The sequence below is a fragment of the Microcebus murinus genome, chromosome 17, assembly GCF_040939455.1.
Source record: "Microcebus murinus isolate Inina chromosome 17, M.murinus_Inina_mat1.0, whole genome shotgun sequence".
In the NCBI taxonomy this organism is placed as follows: Eukaryota; Metazoa; Chordata; class Mammalia; order Primates; family Cheirogaleidae; genus Microcebus; species Microcebus murinus.
Window position 1 is genome coordinate 58,341,124 of NC_134120.1, and position 14,591 is coordinate 58,355,714.

Below are 14,591 nucleotides of genomic sequence, written 5' to 3' on the forward strand. Positions count from 1 at the left end.
CAGGTGAGGAGGCCACAGCCCAGCCCCTGCTCCCCTCTTCCAAACTTTGAGCTTGAGATCTCCCAGACCCCCTCCCCTGAGTGTTCAACACCTTTAGGCTGTTTGTTTCCATTGCTCGGTGTAATTATTGACTCCAAGTAAATGCTACCTTCACCCATCTGGCCGGGGCTGGGTTTAGTGTGGGCATCTGGTGGGGGAAGTCTGTGGGTCCCTAGAAGGACCCTTCCTCCAGCTTTGCTCTCTCATTGCCTAGGGAATCCAGCCACTGAGCAGCTTAAAGGAAAGCATGTGCCTTAGGAGCTTCGGTGGTTTGCTGAAAGTGCCGCCTTTTCAATGCCAGACCTTGAGCCAGGATTTGAGTCAAGGTGTCTGATCAAGCCAGAAAGTCGGTGTTCATGTGGCTTCGGGAACTCATTGTCACCTGGTTTTAACAAGGGACAAGCTGACCTACTGGGGTTTCTGAAGGCTACTCCCTTGTGGCCAGCACCTAGCCTACCATCCGCACCGAAACCGGAGAGAGTGGGGAGGGCTGGATGCCGGATTCTTCAGCAGAGAACTTACCAAATTGTCAGAACAACTCTCCCAGATGGGGATTCTTGCAGATGAGAAAACTGAGGCTCAGAGCAGGACCGTCTCCTTGCTGACAAGTGGGGGTGAGAGGCTTGCACTGGGGTCCGAGGCCCACCCCTAAGGTCGAGGGCCGGAGTGAGGGCGCACACAGGGAAGTCGGTAAGGGTGTGTGTCTGCAGACACAAGCTACAAGTGAAGCTCACAGGAAGCCATAGAGGACACATTCTGTCCTCCTACCTCAAAAACTACACCTTGGTATCTGGAAAACCAGGCTCCAATTTAGGATTCTCAGGCTCCTTGACGATTGCTTCAGGGCATGGCAGAGGGGGCTGGCCTCCAGCCTCCGGCCCTGACTTTCAAATGCCCCTACTCCCCGCCCCTGGCTCACCTGGGCCCTTGCCTGGGTCTAAGGCGGCAAAGGGCTCTGCTCAGGCCAGCCTTGGTGCTCAGGCGAGCCGAGGCCCCCACGCGCTCCAGCGTGCTTGCTCCACCTCCCAGCCCCGTCTCACCCTCTCCTGTCCGTCCTGTTCCTACTCCCCTCAGAATGCAGCTTCTGTCCCCTGCGCAGCCCTGTCTGTAGGAAAGACTCCTGACTCATTGCGCAGGTTTGAGGACCGGCGTTTAGGAACACGTGTGCTGGGCCGAGGCAGGAGGCATAAGGGTCCCGTCCCCTTCAAGTGCTGAGAAGCCCAGCGGGAGGGGACACAGAGGGGCCAACCAGTCTCTTGAATTGGGCTGGTGATGCCCATGGTGGCATTATTTTCAACTAAAACCCCAGATTTTCACAAATCATGACACAAGGCCATTGTGTTTTTATGTGACTTTACTCTTGGTGGATAGAGGTTGGGGTTTCTTCAGAAAGAAGTGGACGCCCCACCTGCCGACTGCGCGAGAGGCAGATGCAGGACAGGAAGTGCGGAGCGGGTGGTGCTGGCCGGGGGTATTGCCGCCTGGACTCCAAGGACCGTACCAAGCTTGCAATCCGTCTTCTGGCTGGGGTAAGCGGGCTCCAGCGCGGCGGCAAGCCAGGCATGCTGGCGTCAGCTCTCGGGTAAGCTGGAGTTAAGCTCTTCTGCTATCCGGCACCTCCAATGCCACATTGTCCAAGCCTGCTCTCTGGAAGTTCTCCTGAAAAGCGATCCAATGTCCTACTAATCTGGCTGATGGGCATCCCAGCCGATGTCAACGGTGCATGAATGGAATCGTGACCCGTTATACTCCTGGGTCGCTCTGCCTGAGGGTCTTGGTTACAAACAGAGGCATCAGAGTTTAGAAAGGTAGCCTGCAGACCTGGGAAATTGGTACTGTGCTTAGGAGCACTTTCTTGGGTTCCAATTCTGTTGAAAAGTAAAATTTCATATAGAGTATCTAAAAAAATTTGCTCGACCAGAGTACCAAGCTCATGGGCCAAGTGGATGTGAGCGAGCACGTGTGCAGCAGAGCCCGGGAGCTGGGACGGGGCGGCCGCACAGCCGCTGGCGCCCTGGGCAACAGCAAAGCTCAGGCCTGAGAGCTGCTGCCTAGGGCCAGACTGCTGGGCGCGCCCGGCTCTCGGCTCACACGCTTTGTGACTGGACAGTGACTTGCCTTGTGCCCTTCTGACGCTCATCGGTAGTGTGATCACAAGTTGCTGCTGAGGTGCCAGTCGGACTAGCTCTCCGTCCTGCGTTCTGCTGGGAACCCGCCAGCTCTGCAGTCTGTCCAGCCGCCAAAAAGACAGGAGGGGACCACAGGCAGGCCCTGCCCAAACATGCAGGGCCCAGTACAGATGGAGGCCCACACAGCATATGAGTGCATATAAAGTTACTATGTAATGTTTATAATATACTGTATTTTCACTCTTTGACAAATAAGTACTTTTACGGCAACTCTAGGAGGCTGGTTTGAACTTAGAATTTTCTGCTGAGAGGGACAAATTGGAGAGCCGGCCCCAGCCCCAGACCTGACCCTCTTATCTTTGCCCTGCAGCCCTGCTCTGCACTGAGCCCTGTGTGAACACAGTGGACATCTGGCCCTGCACGTCCAGAGGTCACCCTCCCTGGGACGCTGGTGGCGAGGCCCACTGCAGGGGAGGTCCAGGGGAGGGCCCCCTTGCCTCCCCTGCAGGCGCACTCCGTAGGGGGACCGCTGGGGAGCTGGGCACAGGGCCCTGCGAGTGGAAGGGGCTGTGCTGCCGAGAGAGGGCTGGGGTTCCGGAGATGCGCCAGCTGTGGAGTGGAGGTGTGCGTGGCGCGCTCCAGGGCAATTTTGTCGTGCATCCTTAAGAACCACTGATTTATGGACTCTCTTTCTGCAGCACATGTCCATCAAGTGTCTACAGTATACCACAGATTGTTCTGGCTCTAGGTATACAAAGATGGTGGAGGTGGACCTGCCCGGAACAGGTGTCCCAGAGTGCCGCGGACAGGGCCAGGCATGGGGTTCCCACTGAGCTCCCAAGAGGGACAGCGCCTTCCAGGAGAAGGAGACATGGACCTGCTCCACTTTGGGCAATGCATGAGGTTGTGGGGAGATGGCTCCACAAAAGTGGTAGGAACAGTGGCTAAAATGCTCACAAGTTCTGACAGCGCACCTGGAAGCCCCAGCCACAGGGGAGCCCAAGCTCCCTGCAGCTCTTTTCCCCCCCGGGGCTGGCGGGGTGGGGCCCTCCACGGAAGGGTAGGGGCTGGTGACAGACACCAGGGCCCGGTGGGAACCAGAGCACCCCCTCCTGGAGCAGGCATGCAGGTGGCAGGGGCAGGGCCAGGCTACTCCCTACAGGTACAGGGATGACTGCCCTGGGAGGAAGGGGCCGGAAGGCTGGGAAAGCCCCCAGCCCAGGCCCAGCATGACTGTGAATGGACAGAGCCAGGAGAATCCGATGTGCCCAAACCCCCAGCATGAGGCTACTACCAATACCAAGCAAGAACATGGAGAAACCCCCCTCCGTGGTACAGCCATGCAGGGACAGGAAGGCTGAGGATGGAGCAGGGACAGGAGGAAACCCCTGCAGGTGCCCACACAGTGGGATGTCACTCTGCCTAGAGAGCAGGGAAGCCCTGCAGTAGGCTGAGCCTTGCAGACAGTGTGCCAGTGAGGGAAGCCAGGCACAAAAGGCCACGTGTTGTACAAATCCATTTCTCTGAAATGTCTGGAGAGGACAGAAAGTGGACTAGTGGTTGCTGGGGTCTGGGGAGGATGGGGAGGGCTGCAGGTGATGACTAAGGGGGGTGAGATTTCTTTTCAAGTGATGGAAATGTTCTCAAATCGATTTTGGTGATGGATGTACAAATCTGTGATATACTAAAAACCGCTGAATTGAACACTTTAAATGGTGAGTTGTATGGAGGGTGAATTATATCTCAGTGAAGCTCTTAGAGGAAAACAGCAGCCGTCTGAGAGCCCACAGTCCACATGAAGCACAAGGTCACAGCTGGAGGCACCTGTGCCCTGAGAGTAGCTGCAGCAATAACCAAACCCAGGACCAGCTCTGCCACTGCCCAGGTTAGCTCTGACTGTCACACTAATGTCCCACTAGGGCTAGAGGCACTCCTATCTATAGGCATCAGTATCATCTACCCTGGTCTTTACTGTTTTTCTCTACAAAAGTTATTGGAAAAGGCAAGAAAAAACCCAACCAATTGTTAAGAGATGAAGCGATCAGCAGAACCAGACCCAGGCTTGGCCCAGGTGCTGGAACTATCCCATGAGGACTGTAAAACAACTGTGATTAACATGTTGAGAGTCTAGCAGAAAGGATGGACACCATGCCTGAACAGATGGGGAGGCTGCGGCTGAGCTGGGATCTGTGCAAAGCATGGGAGAGATTTCGGGACGAGAACAGAGGGCGTGTGGAGGATGGGGGAGGGGGAGGTGCCAGGGCGGCACAGTCATCCCTCAATGTCTGTGTGTGGGGATTGGTTCCAGGACCTCTCTTGGATACCAAAATCCAGATGCTCAAGTCCCTGATAGAAAATGGTGTAGTATTTGCATATAACCTAAACACACATCCTCTTGTATATTTTAAATCATCTGTACATTTTGGTGCAGAAGTAACTGCAGTTTTGGACCGTGAATTTTAAATCATTATCACTAGGCTCAAACACATCTTTATTAATCAAAATAGGAACCATTACAATCAACACATTTTTGCCAATGAGAAATAAGTTTGTTTATTCCTGTAGCATAAAAATCCATGCTTTGGGATTCCACGAACTCTTGCAAAACATTTTCTGCATCCTGCTGGTTGTGGAAGTGTTTACCCCGTGAAAAGTTGTCGAGATGCTTGAAGAAGTGGTAGCTGGTTGGCAAGAGGTCAGGTGAATGTGGTGGGTGAGGCAAAACTTCTTAGTTCAATTTGCTCAACTTTTGAAGCGTTGGCTGTGCAATGTGCAGTCGGGAGTTGTTGTGGAGAAGAATTGGTTGGGCCCTTTCTGTTGACCAATGTCAGATACAGGTGTTGCAGTTTTTGGTGCCTCCCGTCAATTTGCCAAGCATAGTTCTCTGATGTAATGGTTTTGCCAGGATTCAGAAAGCTGCAGTGGATCAGACCGGCAGCAGACCACCAGTGACCATGACCTTTGTTGGTGCAAGTTTGGCTTTGAGAAGTGCATTGGAGCTTCTCGGTTAACCACTGAGCTGGTTGTCACCAGTTGTCGGATAAAATCCACTTTTCGTGACACATCACAATCTGATCAAGAAATGGTCCGTTGTTGTTGCGTACAATAAGAGAAGATGACACTTCAAAACGATGATTTTTTTGATTTTCGGTCAGCTCATGAGGCACCCATTTTTTCACCTTTCGAATTTGTTGCAAATGCTGAACAACTGTAGAATGGTCGACCTTGAGTTCTTCGGCAACTTCTCATGTAGCTGTAAGAGGATCAGCTTCAATGACTGCTCTCAGTTGGTCCTTGTCAACTTCCTACAGCTGGCCACTGCGCTTCTCATCTTCAAGGGTTTTGTCTCCTTTTCTTTGCTTTTTGTCTACCATCATTTCCATAATCTAAAATAAATATAAAATAAACAGCAAGTAATAAGTCATTAACAAAAAAAAATAAACCGAGAAATGTGCATTAAGATGATATATAATGTAACTACATTTGTTTAAGAATGTATCAAATGGCAAATTTCAACAATGCTAAAACCGCAATTACTTTTGCACCAACCTAATAATACCTAATACATATCGCTTCTTGGCCTTTTGGCTAAGATCAAGTGTAATAATACCTAACACAATGTAAATTCTATGTAAATAGTTGTTATACTGTATTGTTTAGGGAATAAGGCCAAAGAAAGTATGTACATGTTCAGTACAGACACACTTAAAAAATATATATATATATATATATTTGTATTTGGCAGGGCAAGGTGGCTCATGCCTGCAACCCTAGCACTTTGGGAGGCTCAGGTGGGAGGATTGCTTAAGGCCAGGAGTTTTACACCGGTGTGAGCAAAAGTGAGACCCTGTCTCTACAATTAGCTGGTGGCGTAGGCCTGTCGTCTCAGCTACTCGGAGGCTAAGGCAGGAGCGTCCTTTGACACTGACACAGAAATGCAAATGTGGCAAAAACGTTAATTATAGGTGAATCTAGGTGAAGGGTATAGTTCACTTTATTATTGTATTATTTTTTTCAACTTCGTATAAGTTTGAGGATTTCGGAAAGTGTTGGGGAGGGATGAAGAGTGATGACGCAGCCCGACGAGTGGAGGACAGAGCCAGCTGGGCCACAAGTCTCCAGGTTCTGTGGATGAAAAACTGTCCCAAGAGGATGGTGCTGGGCTCCCTTCCTTCACTGCGGACACGGAAGGGATGAGTGCGCACAGCAGCACGCCGCTTCAGGACAGCGGCCGGCCGGGAGGGACAGCTGGTCCGGGAAGGGCCTCCCGCAGGCCGGAATCTTCAACCCTCCCGCTCTTGCGCGTCTCTGCTGAAGTGCGAAGAGGCGGGAGCTGTGAGTCCCTCTCCGTGCCAGGGCGCGGCTCCCCTGGAATGGCTCGCCCCGCGTGGGCCCAGCTCCGCAGCTCGCCCTCAGCTCCCCGCCAGCCGAGCGCGCGGCCGGGCGGCGGAGCTGCTCCCCCTGCAAGGCTGAGGGGTAGTGGGAGGCTGGCCGGTCTCCGGGGAGCACGTGGGGCCAAGCGCACACAAGGTCGGGTTTGGGCTCGTGTGCGCAGTGGAGTGCCCCTGAGGGGGCATGCCCACCCACGCTGCCCTGGGGCTGGTTTCGTGTGGGCTTGCAAAGGATTGAGATAAAGAACCTATTTATCTATTTTTCCTAGACGAGAGAGCAAGAGTCCAGACAGAAAATATTTGTGTTTTTATGGAATTGCTAAGTCCCTACAGTGATAAGGGAAGTGGTTTTGTTCCACATGGGAAGTGGGTTGTGCCCTGCATCCTGGGAGTTCTGGGTTTAGGTGAAGTTGGTTTCCTCCTTAGCCAGCAGATAAGACTAGATGCTCTTTAAATTGCCCAGCTCTCGTGTCCAGTGGCTAATCAACACCTGTCCTGGTTTGAATCAAACAAAACCAGTTGATACAACTAACTGCCCTCCCAAACACTGTAGGCCAATTGTCCCAGTTTGTCTCTTTTACCTATGTTTTTGGTTAATCTATGCTTTACTCACCAATTCTATCTTAAAAGATTTGATATTAAGAAATTTATTTTACTTCATCTTTTTAAAAGCATTTATATATTTTTAATTGACAAATGAAAATTGCGTATTTATTGCACACAGTGTGTTGTTTTGAGAAAGGTGTACATCGTGGAATGGCTAAGTCGAGCAAATTAATATATGCATTGCCCAACTATTGTTTGTGGTGAGAACACTTAAAATCTACTTTCAGCAATTTCCAAGAACATGATACATTGTCATTAGCTACAGTTGCCAAGTTGTACAACAGACCTCTTGAGCTTCTGTTCCTGTCTCCTGAGGCTTTGTATCTTTCGACCAACATCTCCCTAACCCCCCATTCATCTATTTCTAAGAAAGTCATGAGCAAATATCCATCCATGAAGTACACAATGGAGGATATTCATGTAAGAGTTGAGGGTTACAAATCAAATTTATAACACACGTGACCTGACCCCTACCTGGTGACAAGAGGATTGTTGGCACTTTGTATAGCAATTAGGCATGTGGGACAGCATGTGTCCTGCCTAACTGAGCAAGTGGCTTTTGCCAAGCCAGACCTACCCCTCCTGTCTTCTGCAAGCTTTATGGGGCTCTGAGTGAGCTGGCAGCACCCTGGGTTAGTCCCAGATGAACCCCAACTCTCAGTGTGACTCTGACCCTCGGTGTCTTCCTTGGCAATTCCAGGAGGCTGAGCCACACAGATGTGAGGAGGCCAGAAGCCCTGGGCTTCTTCAGCACCCCCGGCCGCCCCGGCATGCTCATGGGACGTCCCCCTCCACTTTCCTGGCCCTTATCTCAGGCGGCCAGCGCACACTCACAAGGCTGCAGCCGGGCTGTGGAGGAGGGGAGCGCAGTTTGGGATGAGGCAGAGGCTCCAGAGGAAGCCGCCTGGAATCTCCCAGTAGGGGACAGGTGAGGGAAGGGGAGGCAAGGTGAGCTGCCTGCGCGCTAGGATTTTTTAACCATCTGCAGCTGTGCAACTGTCAGGACTAGACTTGGGGTTTATATTTTTAAAAATAATGCTTTTATTGCTGATGAGTTTGCAACCATGGGGTATGGTGCCCAGAACCTGGAACTTGGACTACTTGACCTTTCTGAGCTGTTTCCCAAAAGTGGTGCAGTTTTTGCACACAAGGAGCTGAGGCTCTGGGCAGCTTTCCTGACGCCAAGACCCGCCACCCGCACTGCCCCAGTGCGCCCTCCTTACAAAGCCCACACGACGTGAGCCGGGCGATTCTCTGTTCTCCTGACAGACGTCTTTCCCATTAGAAATCCCTGCCTTACCCCGCAGCCGCGGCAACTGGCTCTCCGTGCTGCGAGTGGCTAGACCTAGCCTGAACCACCCCCTGTGGAAGGATAAATGTTTTCTGAGGTGAAAAATTCTGACATCTGTTGTACAACAAGGTAAATATATTTAACACTACTGAACTCTGCACTTAAAAATGGTTAAAATTAGGTAGGAGGATTGCTTGAGGCCAGGAGTTCAAGACCAGCCAGGGAAACATTATGAGACACCATCTCTACAAAATATAAGAAAAATTAGCTGAGTGTGGTGGTGTGCACTTGTAGTCCCAGCTACCTGGGCAGGCTGAGGCAAGAGGATCACCTGAGCCCAGGAGTTCGAGGCTGCAGTGAGCTGTGATCACACCTCTGCACTCCACCTGGGCAGTACAGTGAAACCCTGTCTCTAAAAAAAAAAAAAAAAAAGTGGTAAAAAACATACAACATAAAATTTACCATCTTAACCACTTTTCTCTCTCTCTCTTTTTTTTTTTTTCTTTTTGAGACAGAGTCTCACTGTGTTGTCTGGGCTAGAGTGCTGTGGCATCAGCCTAGCTCACAGCAACCTCAAACTCCTGGGCTCAAGAGATCCTACTGCCTCAGCCTCCCGAGTAGCTGGGACTACAGGCATGTGCCACCATGCCCGGCTAATTTTTTCTAATTTTTAGTAGGGATGGGATCTCGCTCTTGTTCAGGCTGGTCCTGAACTCCTGACCTTGAGCAATCCACCCGCCTCGGCCTCCCAGAGTGCTAGGATTATAGGCATGAGCTATTGCGCCTGGCCTTCCTTTCTTCCTTTGTTTCTTTGTTCCTTTTTGAAAGGGTCTTGCTCTGTTACTCAGGCTAGAGTGCAGTGGCTGGATCACAGTTCTTTGTAACCTTGAGCTCCTGGGCTCAAATGATACTCCTGCCTCAGCCTCCAAGCAGCTGGGACTGACTACAGGCACACACTACCACATTTGACTAATTTTCCTATTTTTTGTAGAGACAGGTCTCACTGTGTTGCCCAGGCCTTCTCTCAAACTCCTGGCCTCAAGTGATCCCCTCATCTCGGCCTCCCACAGTGCAGGATCACAGGATTCGCTACCACAGTTTTTAAAAGGGAGAGGGGGGAGTAGTAGTTGAGCTTCATAATAATTGGAAAAGACTGAAAAGCAACAAAAGACAAAATCTAACCCACAAATCACCCATTAATTAATTAATATTTTGCTACATTCCCTGCCAGTCTTTTATTCTACAAGTAGCTTTTTAAACATAATTGAATGCATGTTGCATATATGCTTTAAAACAGTTTACTTTGTAAATATAATTTCATATTAATATAGTGCTTCATAGAAACCATTTTAATGGCAGTGCATCATTTTATAGTGTGTTTTGATTGGACACTTGGATTGTTTGGACATTTGGATTGTTTCTGATTTTCCACTCTTACTGCTATTACTACAATTAATGCTTCAACAATCATCTTTGTGCATGAAATAGTTTTTGAGTTTAGGGTTGAGGATTGGGTCCCAGAGTGCGATCACTGAGTCGAATGGTATGGTCAAAAGGATTTAGACACCTGTTGACAGCCCCCTTCCCAGAAAGGGGCGGCAGTCTGGGTGTAGGTGGGAGCTCAGCAAAGCCTAGAAGGAGACCTGGGTCCTCCCGATCCCGGGAGGGAGGAAGGGCTCACCGGGCACTTGGGGAAGGGCGTGGTTTGCGCGAATGAGGGCATCAGGCCAGTCCGGATCAAGGGGAGGGATAAGAGGAGCGCGGTGGCCCCCAGAGACCTGTTGGGCCTGCGGTCAGGCTGAGCGGGCTGAGCTCCCGCAGCGCACGCCGCTCTCGGGGACGGGGCTCGGGCTCCAGCGTCAGCACCATCGGGCAGAGCTGCCATGCGCGTGACAGTCTTTTCTTTCTGATGTCTGGCATACAGCAGGCAGCCACACACCTGGCCACTGTGTGCCACACACCTGCCTTCCCAGTCCTGAAGTTGTTTTGTTGAGGGCCATTGGGCTACGAAAAATTAAGGTTATATTAAGTAAAATATAAGTTGATCTAAGTGATTATTTGATTTAGAAGGTAGTTGTTTTGTGGGATTTGTGGGACAGAAAAATACTCCATCATCTTTTATTTACAACCAAACAAGTATATATCGAGTTGTAACAAACAATAAAATAAATGTTCTGTTCTATATTTTAGCTAAAGAAGAGAAAAGAGAGGGTGGGAAGAGGAGAAAGGGGAAGAAACAGACACAGAGGGCAGAGCATATGCCTACAGGGGACTGAGAACCACAGAGGACTCAGGCCTTCTGTTGGGGGGCGCGTGCCTGTCTCTCCCCTGCCCTCTGCCCTCTGCCCTCTGCCCTGCTGGACTGGCTCACAGGCAGGGCCTGGAGTTCAAAAGCCTTCCTGGCAAGATGATCCAAGGTCAGAGCTGTATCCTGGTTCTGTGGTAGGGTATACTGTTTGGAGTGTTTAATGACAATTCATTGATTTATTCACTCTTTTCTCCCACAAATATTGAGTGGTTACCACAACACCATACTAGATAATGGTTATAATCCTTATGAATCTTTAGAAACACTGGAAGCAAATAAAAATAATTAGTATAAAAATTTATAATATAATAATATATAATTCATATATAAATAATATCATATATTTTACATATATTAGTATAATAATTTATGAATTTGTTCTAGGAACAAATAGTGATTGCTGTCATTCTTCCTGTCACATGGGCTGGGACATTTTTCGTGGCTTTGCTGAGAAAGCCAGCGCTGGGGAGACGCAGGGGCCACCCGCAGGTGTGAGATCAGGTTGAGGGAGGCACCTGGGAAGGAGAATTGCGACAGGACCCCTGTGACCGGGCGGAGCCGAGGACCCAGGACAGCAGGGCGCACAGGCCATGGCTCTGCAGCTGCATCTTCCGTCCGGCCCGGCGGCCCTGCCCGGGGACCAGATTGCAGCCGGCAGGCAGGGCAGAGGCTGGGGAGAGCTGGGGACAGGCTGGGCACAGGTCCCGGACACGGCACTTCCCGGCGCCCTCCGCCTCCGGGCCTGCTGGAGGAACGGTGGCCGTGCAGCCGGGACCCCCGTTTGGTGAGACAATCTTGGAAGCCAGAACTTGCGCCTGTTGGTTAGTCATCTTCCTCTTTGCTTTGCGACAGCTTTCATGGAAAAGATTTAATTTGACCCTGCTCTGAATCTTGACTTTTGGTTCCACAGAACTTTGTTTCTCTGGGATTTGGGCCCTGCCTGGGTGCTCCCTGTGAGCCTCCCAGCGCCTGGAGTCTCCCCCGCACCCATTTCCCCACATCCGCCACCCACACCCTGTGTCCGGACTGCCACCTTGGTCCCCTGCCTGCGCCCTCACAACCTGTCCATCCACCTCAGGGACTTCTCGACGTCTCTGTAAGAGACCCTCGGGCCACTTCCCTCGCCTCCTCCTGGCTCTTGACCGGGGCCGTCCCTGGATCTTTGGAGCCTGTCCATCTTTTTTGAGCCCTTGCTCTCAACACCTGAACTGTTACATAATGAACAGGTGCCAGCAAAGCTGTGTAGAGCTGTGCCACACTTTCTCAATTAAAACCACAGATGGAAGGTTCGTTTTTTAGGTATTAATCCTTTCCCCTGTGGACTGGCTTAAATCAAATTAGCCTGCCTCACCCCACCCGCAGGCTAGAGCGAGCAGACGCGCCGCGTCTGGCCCAGGCTCCGGTTGGCAGGACGCTGTCCTGCAGCGGCGTCAGGCAAACTCTCCGCCTTCCCTGTGTGCCCGGACCGACCACCCGCCCGCGTGCACCTTGCCCCGAGCACCCCAAGTTTCACGTGCGTGAGCCCTAGGTTCGCAGTGCAGGTGCGCTGGTTATAGGCCCTCCAAGTTAAAGAGCAGCCCTCCCACGTGCGCCCGCTGCCAGCGCATCGCTGCGTGTGCACATGCGCTCAGTGACGCTGTGAGTGGACACGGCGTTCCTTTCCGGAGAGGAGGACCCACTCCATTACGACGGGAATAAGAGACAATTCACAACGCACACCTAAACAAAGCGGCTTCCTCGAAGCTTCCCTAAATATAAATTTAGACAGCATTTTAAAATAGAGTCAGAGTGGCTAACAACTGATCACGACCGGCCAGGTATCTGCCTCAACTCCGCTGCTACTCAGTGCCCGCTGGTCTGCCTAGGCCCAAGTTTGTGTCTAGTCTCACCCTGAGAGTGCCTGGAAGGGAGGCGGGCGGCGGCCAGGCGGGTGGCCGGGTCGGGTGGCCTTTCCCTGGTGGGCACTTTCTCTGCCTACAGGCTTGCTGGGAAAGCAGCTGTGCTCACGTATGTAAAAATGCCTTGAAAACCGCAAACTGTTAAGCAAAAGTCCTGTGAGATTCTTACTGTCTCTGCTCATAGTGGACAGAGGCTATTTGGAGAGCCTAGCTCAGTCCCGGCTGTCCCAGCTGCTCTCAGGAATCCATGGGCGGCTCCTGGGCTCTCGGTGCCAGTGATTCAGAAAGCCTCTCTCCCACCAGCCCCAGCACTGCTCACCCCTCATTTCTTGAACTTTCCCTGCCAAGTTAGGTCTGGGACTAACTCCCGAGGACTCGCTCCACGGCCACCCCGTGAGTCCAGGGGAACAAAGTGACCACCATGGCCAGGCCCCTGTGTGGGCCTGAGGGTCAGGACTGTTCTCTTTGAGGCAGGCATCCTTCACATTCTTCCAGGTGCGGACGCCTGGCAACCCGGCCTGAGCCACCGTGGACCCAGCTGCCAGAACAAGAGGCAGGGCCTGGGGCGCAGGGTGTGTCGCACCGCAGGCGAGCAGACTGTGGGAGTAGGGCTGGGCAGGAGCAGGTGGAGCAGGAGGACTCCCCTTGTCCGATGCTCAGTCCAGGGAGAGGAATTCTACCAGGGAGAGTTGGGGTCACCACGCTGTCTTTGTTGGATGAGATTTCCTCCACTCCCTCTGCCCCAGGCCCTGCCAGAGCCACCCCTCTCCACACCATCTGGCTTCTGCTCAACAGAACAGCTGGAGCGGTGGCACCTCAAGGGCTCGCCGACTATTTTTATGTGACCATTTGCCACCTAGGCCAAGCCCAGCAGGCAGCAACGGGCCAGAGGAATGCCACAGCAAGTGGGTGACGCCCGGACAGCTGAAGGCGACCCACCCTGCCTTCGGCAGCTGTTCCAGGGATGCTGGAAATGTGGCATGATGACATGAGAGTACGAATGCCTTCTCCGCATTGTCCCTTGGGGCCACGCGGGGACCTCGCTTCCTTCTGCACCTCCAGGACGTGCTGAGGCCCGTGCGCCGGGCTGGGCGGGGAGCAGGGGCCGTGGGTCCAGCACTGCTGCCGGTGCACGGGCATCACAGGACACAGATGGGCGCTCTGCAGGGAAGATGCACCCAAACAAAGCCTGGGCCGTGGTTGGTAAGTCCCCGAGACTGCACCTGGCCAGGTCGGGAGGCCCTTCTACCTTGGCAGCCCTGAACGCCAACCGAGTGGCAGCACAGGCTCCAGAGCTGTGGTCGCAGGGAGACTTGCTTCCTTCGCAGCTCCCAGGAAGGGAGGAAGCATTTAAAAAAAAATCAACAAATAAAAATTCACTTTTCTTTGTATAAAATCCTAAATATACACAAATTAGAGACTAGAATAATGAAACCCTGTGTATCCATCACCCGACTTCATGTAGAAGCCTTTTCTTAAACAGATCTTAACAATGAGGCTGTTTTTTAAAAGAAGAAAAGGGGGAAAGGGTGTTTATGTCTGATTTATAGTAAATGTTTTCATTTGTCCTTTTGAGTAAGAAATGGGAAAATAAGTAGGTCAGACATTTTGAATAGTCTGTTGAATTTCTCTTACTCCTTCCTTTCTCATTAGTGTGAAAATTAAGGGTGGTTAAGGCCAGGCACAGTGGCTCATGCCTGTAGTCCCAGCTACTCCAAAACCTGAGGCGGGAAAATCTCTTGAGCCCAGGAGTTGGAGGTTGCTGCGAGCTATGCTCACACCACTGCACTCTAACCGGGGCGACAGAGCGAGACCCTGTCTCTTGATAAAAAAGGTTACTTCATCTGTGGATTCCTCCTAGATGCCTAGCTGCATTCAGGATCCCAGGATCTCTTGAAACGGCACCTGCCAGATCTCCGGGCCAGAGGC